We start from the raw sequence: 7,500 nt of genomic DNA, 5'->3' as shown, positions 1-7,500 counted from the left end.
GGGTGGGACTGGGATGGGGTGGCATGAGGAGTTCGCCGGGGAGGTGCCCAGATAGGCTCAGGCAAAGCGGTCGGATCGCTTGGGGCATCCTTCCAGACACTGTCTTGCTGGTGCCCTACCTACGGTGGTGTCTCGACGGGTCTGGTAGTGGCTAGGCGCTAGTCTCTCATCATTGGGGAACTGTAGTTTCCTCCTAATCCTCCTCCTCCTCCACCTCTTCCTCTACCTGTCCCCCCCCCCCGCTCCTGCTCCTGCTCCTCTTCCTCCGCTCCCCAGAGTAAGCCCCTCCTCCTGGAGAATCTAGAAAGCCTGGGATTGGGTCTCTCTAAGAGACTGTGTGCCTGTGCGCGCGCGCGCGTGTGCTTCCTCGCCGTCCAGAGAAACCTTGGGTTCTCTCTTTGGAACTTGGAATGCCAGCTCCCAAGATTCCAGTTCTGCCCCAAGTCCACCCCCACCCCCAGTCCCACCCCTATCCCCTATCGTCAGCCAGCGGGGCCATCCAGTCCCCCATTGAAGATGCCTCCCCGTGATGTGGGCGGTACGCCCGCCCTGCGCGTGGGGGAGAAGAGAAAAAGGCAGGCTGTCCAGCGTGGAAGATGCTCCTGGGCCGACCGGTGGGGCCGAGGGAACTTGGAACTGGGTCTTGGCGCTCTCTGCTCGTGGACGGTGGCGGCGGGGGCAGGTCCCGGGCCAGAACTCTCTTGGGCTATGTATCCTTATTTCCAACGGGCCACCCGGCATCCCCCACCTACCGCTCCTTCCATCAAGGAAGAGTCAAGAAGGCACGTCTGTTCCTTCTGCACCCACCTCTGGGGCTGAGCAGGACCTTCCTGAGCCTGGACTGTCATAAGGATGCTGTCGACTGGCATCTGAAACTGTCAGCACAGCACAGCACAGGACAGCACAGCACAGCACAGCACAGACCTCTCGGCTTGGCTCTGGGTGATAGATAGATAGATAGATAGATAGATAGATAGATAGATAGATAGTTCCACCGGAGGGCTTAGGTGGAACAGCGCCTGAGCGTCCAGCTTCTTGACTCCATGCCCATCTTGGACCTCGGTGGTTGGCCTCCATCTCACAGATTCCATCCCTGCGCCCAGGCCTTGGCCTCTCAGGTTGGGTTCAGGAGGCAACCAACTGTTGATATCTGGCATCCCATCCCACCGGGGACAAGCCCACCAGCCGAGCGAGCCCTAGAGGGCACCCGTGCGTGGGAGCTGCCCCTCGTGCACGCGCGCATGCCCCTAGGCACTCGGGCCGGCGCACAAGCATACACACACACTCGAAACACACTCAAGCACGCGTGTAAGCACGCACGCGATCGGAGCCTACAGATAGACACGCAAGCACGTGGACACCCAGACGTACATCCACACGGGCACGCACGCACGCACAGCACACACAATCATGCAAGAATGCACACACTCCCGAGCAGAGACAAAAGCAGGCAAAACCCCAGACACGCATACGCACGCACAAGCATGCACGCACAACACACACACACAAACACAAAGGAGCCTAATGAGACCTACACGAAGACACGTGCACCCACATGGGGCTTCTCACATAAGCACGCACATTGCACATTACACACAGGCAAGCAGGCACACAGGCACGCAGGTGGGCGCACACCCCATCCCCGGGAGTGGGTGGGTGGAGCCTGCTTGCTCTTAGACCGCGTCCACCGCGTGCATTGCGTGGAGGGGGCGTGGCGATCTCTTCCTGAATGCATACACAGTGTTGTGCTGTGCGGGGCTGCTATGCCAGGCGCCCCTCGCCCCTCGTCCCTCGTCCTTCGCCCCTCGCTCCGGCTCCCGAGGGCCTGCCAGTGCCCGTCCAGCTCCCACCCGTGACACCCACCCCACGCAGCGAGTGAGTCTTCACTTCCTTCAGTGGTCCTGGCATTCCTTCCCCACTCGGGTGTTTCCCCTCGTGGGTGGGTTTCCTGCGTGCCTGAGGGCTCTGAGCGGTGGGTGGATTTGGAACCTTGTGAGAGGTGCGCCCTCTTTCCGGGGTGCGGATTGTCCTGGTGGTGTCCTGGTCCGGGCTGGCCATCGGCCCGCGGTCGCGAAGGCCAAAAGGGGCCAAAGAGGAGAAGGAAAAAACAAAAAAAAGCCTACAGCACCCGGTATTCCCAGGCGGTCTCCCATCCAAGTACTAACCAGGCCCGACCCTGCTTAGCTTCCGAGATCAGACGAGATCGGGCGCGTTCAGGGTGGTATGGCCGTAGACGGAGGTGTGTTGTCGCTGTCGTGCCCCAAGAGCCGGCTGCTGCAACGCTGGCCTGCGCTCCTGCACGCCCGCCCGCCCCCACGCCCTCCTTAGTCCCCGTCCGAGGCCGAGTCCGAGGCCGACGGGGTAGGGGTGATGGTGGGGCTGGGGTCGGGCTGGGGTGGGGTGGGGTGGCGTTGGGTGGCATGAGGGGCTGGCCCAGGATCGCACTTGAACAGGGTTCAAGGCTAGCCTGAGCCGCAGGCCAGCCACTCAAGACAGCCTCTACCGTGCGAGTGAGTCTTAACTTCCTTCAGTGGTCCTGGTATTCCTTCCCCACTCGGGTGTTTTCCCTCGTGGGTGGGTTTCCTGCGTGCCTGAGGGCTCTGAGCGGTGGGTGGATTTGGAACCTTGTGAGAGGTGCGCCCTCTTTCCGGGGTGCGGATTGTCCTGGTGGTGTCCTGGTCCGGGCTGGCCATCGGCCCGCGGTCGCGAAGGCCAAAAGGGGCCAAAAGAGGAGAAGGAAAAAAAAAAAAAAGCCTACAGCACCCGGTATTCCCAGGCGGTCTCCCATCCAAGTACTAACCAGGCCCGACCCTGCTTAGCTTCCGAGATCAGACGAGATCGGGCGCGTTCAGGGCGGTATGGCCGTAGACGGAGGTGTGTTGTCGCTGTCGTGCCCCAAGAGCCGGCTGCTGCAACGCTGGCCTGCGCTCCTGCACGCCAGCCCGCACCCACGCCCCCACGCCCCCACGCCCCCACGCACCTTCGCCCTCCGGAGTCTGAGTCCGGAAGTAAGGAAGGAAGGAAGGAAGGAAGGAAGGAAGGAAGGAAGGAAGGAAGGAAGGAAGGACGGACGGACGCACGGACGGACGAGCCCCTCCAAGCCGCCCGCCAGCCAGCCTGCCAGCTAGGCCCTCCTCAGCCCTCTGCCCCGGCTCGGAGCCGGGCTCCAGGGCCAGCAGCAGTCGCCAGCCAGCCCTACCCACCGACCTTGTCTCCCTCGTCTCCCGTTCCTCATCATCGGGCACCCTCACCGCGCCCCAACCGTGCCCCTGGCAGGTTTGTTGGCCCGCAAGCTGGCTCCTCCCTTGCCCGCCCTCGGCCTCCCTCGGTGGGGTATCCACGGGTGTCGGCTTTGACAGGGCCTCAGGGACTTCGAGGCACGGGTCGGCTTTGGACCCCGACTCTCCCTCCACCTGGGGACTGTTGCCAGGTAGAGAGCCAGCTCCTGGCCTCTGTCGTCCCGCGGGCCACTTGTGTCCCCTCTGGTGGAGGCGTGGCGGTTGGGTCCGGGGACATGGGCGGCGCCCGGGAAGGGATGATGGTGGGGATGGGGTGGGACTGGGATGGGGTGGCATGAGGAGTTCGCCGGGGAGGTGCCCAGATAGGCTCAGGCAAAGCGGTCGGATCGCTTGGGGCATCCTTCCAGACACTGTCTTGCTGGTGCCCTACCTACGGTGGTGTCTCGACGGGTCTGGTAGTGGCTAGGCGCTAGTCTCTCATCATTGGGGAACTGTAGTTTCCTCCTAATCCTCCTCCTCCTCCACCTCTTCCTCTACCTGTCCCCCCCCCCCCCCCCCCGCTCCTGCTCCTGCTCCTCTTCCTCCGCTCCCCAGAGTAAGCCCCTCCTCCTGGAGAATCTAGAAAGCCTGGGATTGGGTCTCTCTAAGAGACTGTGTGCCTGTGCGCGCGCGCGCGTGTGCTTCCTCGCCGTCCAGAGAAACCTTGGGTTCTCTCTTTGGAACTTGGAATGCCAGCTCCCAAGATTCCAGTTCTGCCCCAAGTCCACCCCCACCCCCAGTCCCACCCCTATCCCCTATCGTCAGCCAGCGGGGCCATCCAGTCCCCCATTGAAGATGCCTCCCCGTGATGTGGGCGGTACGCCCGCCCTGCGCGTGGGGGAGAAGAGAAAAAGGCAGGCTGTCCAGCGTGGAAGATGCTCCTGGGCCGACCGGTGGGGCCGAGGGAACTTGGAACTGAGTCTTGGCGCTCTCTGCTCGTGGACGGTGGCGGCGGGGGCAGGTCCCGGGCCAGAACTCTCTTGGGCTATGTATCCTTATTTCCAACGGGCCACCCGGCATCCCCCACCTACCGCTCCTTCCATCAAGGAAGAGTCAAGAAGGCACGTCTGTTCCTTCTGCACCCACCTCTGGGGCTGAGCAGGACCTTCCTGAGCCTGGACTGTCATAAGGATGCTGTCGACTGGCATCTGAAACTGTCAGCACAGCACAGCACAGGACAGCACAGCACAGCACAGCACAGACCTCTCGGCTTGGCTCTGGGTGATAGATAGATAGATAGATAGATAGATAGATAGATAGATAGATAGTTCCACCGGAGGGCTTAGGTGGAACAGCGCCTGAGCGTCCAGCTTCTTGACTCCATGCCCATCTTGGACCTCGGTGGTTGGCCTCCATCTCACAGATTCCATCCCTGCGCCCAGGCCTTGGCCTCTCAGGTTGGGTTCAGGAGGCAACCAACTGTTGATATCTGGCATCCCATCCCACCGGGGACAAGCCCACCAGCCGAGCGAGCCCTAGAGGGCACCCGTGCGTGGGAGCTGCCCCTCGTGCACGCGCGCATGCCCCTAGGCACTCGGGCCGGCGCACAAGCATACACACACACTCGAAACACACTCAAGCACGCGTGTAAGCACGCACGCGATCGGAGCCTACAGATAGACACGCAAGCACGTGGACACCCAGACGTACATCCACACGGGCACGCACGCACGCACAGCACACACAATCATGCAAGAATGCACACACTCCCGAGCAGAGACAAAAGCAGGCAAAACCCCAGACACGCATACGCACGCACAAGCATGCACGCACAACACACACACACAAACATAAAGGAGCCTAATGAGACCTACACGAAGACACGTGCACCCACATGGGGCTTCTCACATAAGCACGCACATTGCACATTACACACAGGCAAGCAGGCACACAGGCACGCAGGTGGGCGCACACCCCATCCCCGGGAGTGGGTGGGTGGAGCCTGCTTGCTCTTAGACCGCGTCCACCGCGTGCATTGCGTGGAGGGGGCGTGGCGATCTCTTCCTGAATGCATACACAGTGTTGTGCTGTGCGGGGCTGCTATGCCAGGCGCCCCTCGCCCCTCGTCCCTCGTCCTTCGCCCCTCGCTCCGGCTCCCGAGGGCCTGCCAGTGCCCGTCCAGCTCCCACCCGTGACACCCACCCCACGCAGCGAGTGAGTCTTCACTTCCTTCAGTGGTCCTGGCATTCCTTCCCCACTCGGGTGTTTCCCCTCGTGGGTGGGTTTCCTGCGTGCCTGAGGGCTCTGAGCGGTGGGTGGATTTGGAACCTTGTGAGAGGTGCGCCCTCTTTCCGGGGTGCGGATTGTCCTGGTGGTGTCCTGGTCCGGGCTGGCCATCGGCCCGCGGTCGCGAAGGCCAAAAGGGGCCAAAGAGGAGAAGGAAAAAACAAAAAAAAGCCTACAGCACCCGGTATTCCCAGGCGGTCTCCCATCCAAGTACTAACCAGGCCCGACCCTGCTTAGCTTCCGAGATCAGACGAGATCGGGCGCGTTCAGGGTGGTATGGCCGTAGACGGCGGTGTGTTGTCGCTGTCGTGCCCCAAGAGCCGGCTGCTGCAACGCTGGCCTGCGCTCCTGCACGCCCGCCCGCCCCCACGCCCTCCTTAGTCCCCGTCCGAGGCCGAGTCCGAGGCCGACGGGGTAGGGGTGATGGTGGGGCTGGGGTCGGGCTGGGGTGGGGTGGGGTGGCGTTGGGTGGCATGAGGGGCTGGCCCAGGATCGCACTTGAACAGGGTTCAAGGCTAGCCTGAGCCGCAGGCCAGCCACTCAAGACAGCCTCTACCGTGCGAGTGAGTCTTAACTTCCTTCAGTGGTCCTGGTATTCCTTCCCCACTCGGGTGTTTTCCCTCGTGGGTGGGTTTCCTGCGTGCCTGAGGGCTCTGAGCGGTGGGTGGATTTGGAACCTTGTGAGAGGTGCGCCCTCTTTCCGGGGTGCGGATTGTCCTGGTGGTGTCCTGGTCCGGGCTGGCCATCGGCCCGCGGTCGCGAAGGCCAAAAGGGGCCAAAAGAGGAGAAGGAAAAAAAAAAAAAGCCTACAGCACCCGGTATTCCCAGGCGGTCTCCCATCCAAGTACTAACCAGGCCCGACCCTGCTTAGCTTCCGAGATCAGACGAGATCGGGCGCGTTCAGGGTGGTATGGCCGTAGACGGAGGTGTGTTGTCGCTGTCGTGCCCCAAGAGCCGGCTGCTGCAACGCTGGCCTGCGCTCCTGCACGCCAGCCCGCACCCACGCCCCCACGCCCCCACGCCCCCACGCCCCCACGCCCCCACGCACCTTCGCCCTCCGGAGTCCGAGTCCGGAAGGAAGGAAGGAAGAAAGGAAGGACGGACGGACGGACGCACGGACGGACGAGCCCCTCCAAGCCGCCCGCCAGCCAGCCTGCCAGCTAGGCCCTCCTCAGCCCTCTGCCCCGGCTCGGAGCCGGGCTCCAGGGCCAGCAGCAGTCGCCAGCCAGCCCTACCCACCGACCTTGTCTCCCTCGTCTCCCGTTCCTCATCATCGGGCACCCTCACCGCGCCCCAACCGTGCCCCTGGCAGGTTTGTTGGCCCGCAAGCTGGCTCCTCCCTTGCCCGCCCTCGGCCTCCCTCGGTGGGGTATCCACGGGTGTCGGCTTTGACAGGGCCTCAGGGACTTCCAGGGCACGGGTCGGCTTTGGACCCCGACTCTCCCTCCACCTGGGGACTGTTGCCAGGTAGAGAGCCAGCTCCTGGCCTCTGTCGTCCCGCGGGCCACTTGTGTCCCCTCTGGTGGAGGCGTGGCGGTTGGGTCCGGGGACATGGGCGGCGCCCGGGAAGGGGTGATGGTGGGGATGGGGTGGGACTGGGATGGGGTGGCATGAGGAGTTCGCCGGGGAGGTGCCCAGATAGGCTCAGGCAAAGCGGTCGGATCGCTTGGGGCATCCTTCCAGACACTGTCTTGCTGGTGCCCTACCTACGGTGGTGTCTCGACGGGTCTGGTAGTGGCTAGGCGCTAGTCTCTCATCATTGGGGAACTGTAGTTTCCTCCTAATCCTCCTCCTCCTCCACCTCTTCCTCTACCTGTCCCCCCCCCCCCCCCCGCTCCTGCTCCTGCTCCTCTTCCTCCGCTCCCCAGAGTAAGCCCCTCCTCCTGGAGAATCTAGAAAGCCTGGGATTGGGTCTCTCTAAGAGACTGTGTGCCTGTGCGCGCGCGCGCGTGTGCTTCCTCGCCGTCCAGAGAAACCTTGGGTTCTCTCTTTGGAA

At 63.0% G+C, this 7,500-nt stretch overlaps 4 non-coding genes across 4 annotated transcripts; all 4 read right to left on the bottom strand.

Annotated features, from left to right (window-relative positions):
* Positions 1-2,116: 2,116 nt before the first annotated feature.
* Positions 2,117-2,235, bottom strand: LOC130864110 (5S ribosomal RNA). The gene has a single exon (XR_009055816.1). It is a non-coding gene; the product is annotated as a 5S ribosomal RNA (ribosomal RNA).
* Positions 2,236-2,751: 516 nt separating this feature from the next.
* On the bottom strand, positions 2,752-2,870 carry LOC130864187 (5S ribosomal RNA). Its single transcript, XR_009055889.1, has one exon. It is a non-coding gene; the product is annotated as a 5S ribosomal RNA (ribosomal RNA).
* Positions 2,871-5,673: 2,803 nt separating this feature from the next.
* On the bottom strand, positions 5,674-5,792 carry LOC130864109 (5S ribosomal RNA). Its single transcript, XR_009055815.1, has one exon. It is a non-coding gene; the product is annotated as a 5S ribosomal RNA (ribosomal RNA).
* Positions 5,793-6,307: 515 nt separating this feature from the next.
* On the bottom strand, positions 6,308-6,426 carry LOC130864108 (5S ribosomal RNA). The gene has a single exon (XR_009055814.1). It is a non-coding gene; the product is annotated as a 5S ribosomal RNA (ribosomal RNA).
* Between the last annotated feature and the right edge of the window lie 1,074 nt (positions 6,427-7,500).

The sequence above is a fragment of the Chionomys nivalis genome, chromosome 21 (genome assembly GCF_950005125.1).
Source record: "Chionomys nivalis chromosome 21, mChiNiv1.1, whole genome shotgun sequence".
Taxonomy (NCBI): Eukaryota; Metazoa; Chordata; class Mammalia; order Rodentia; family Cricetidae; genus Chionomys; species Chionomys nivalis.
This window is presented reverse-complemented; position numbering and strand designations above follow the sequence as displayed.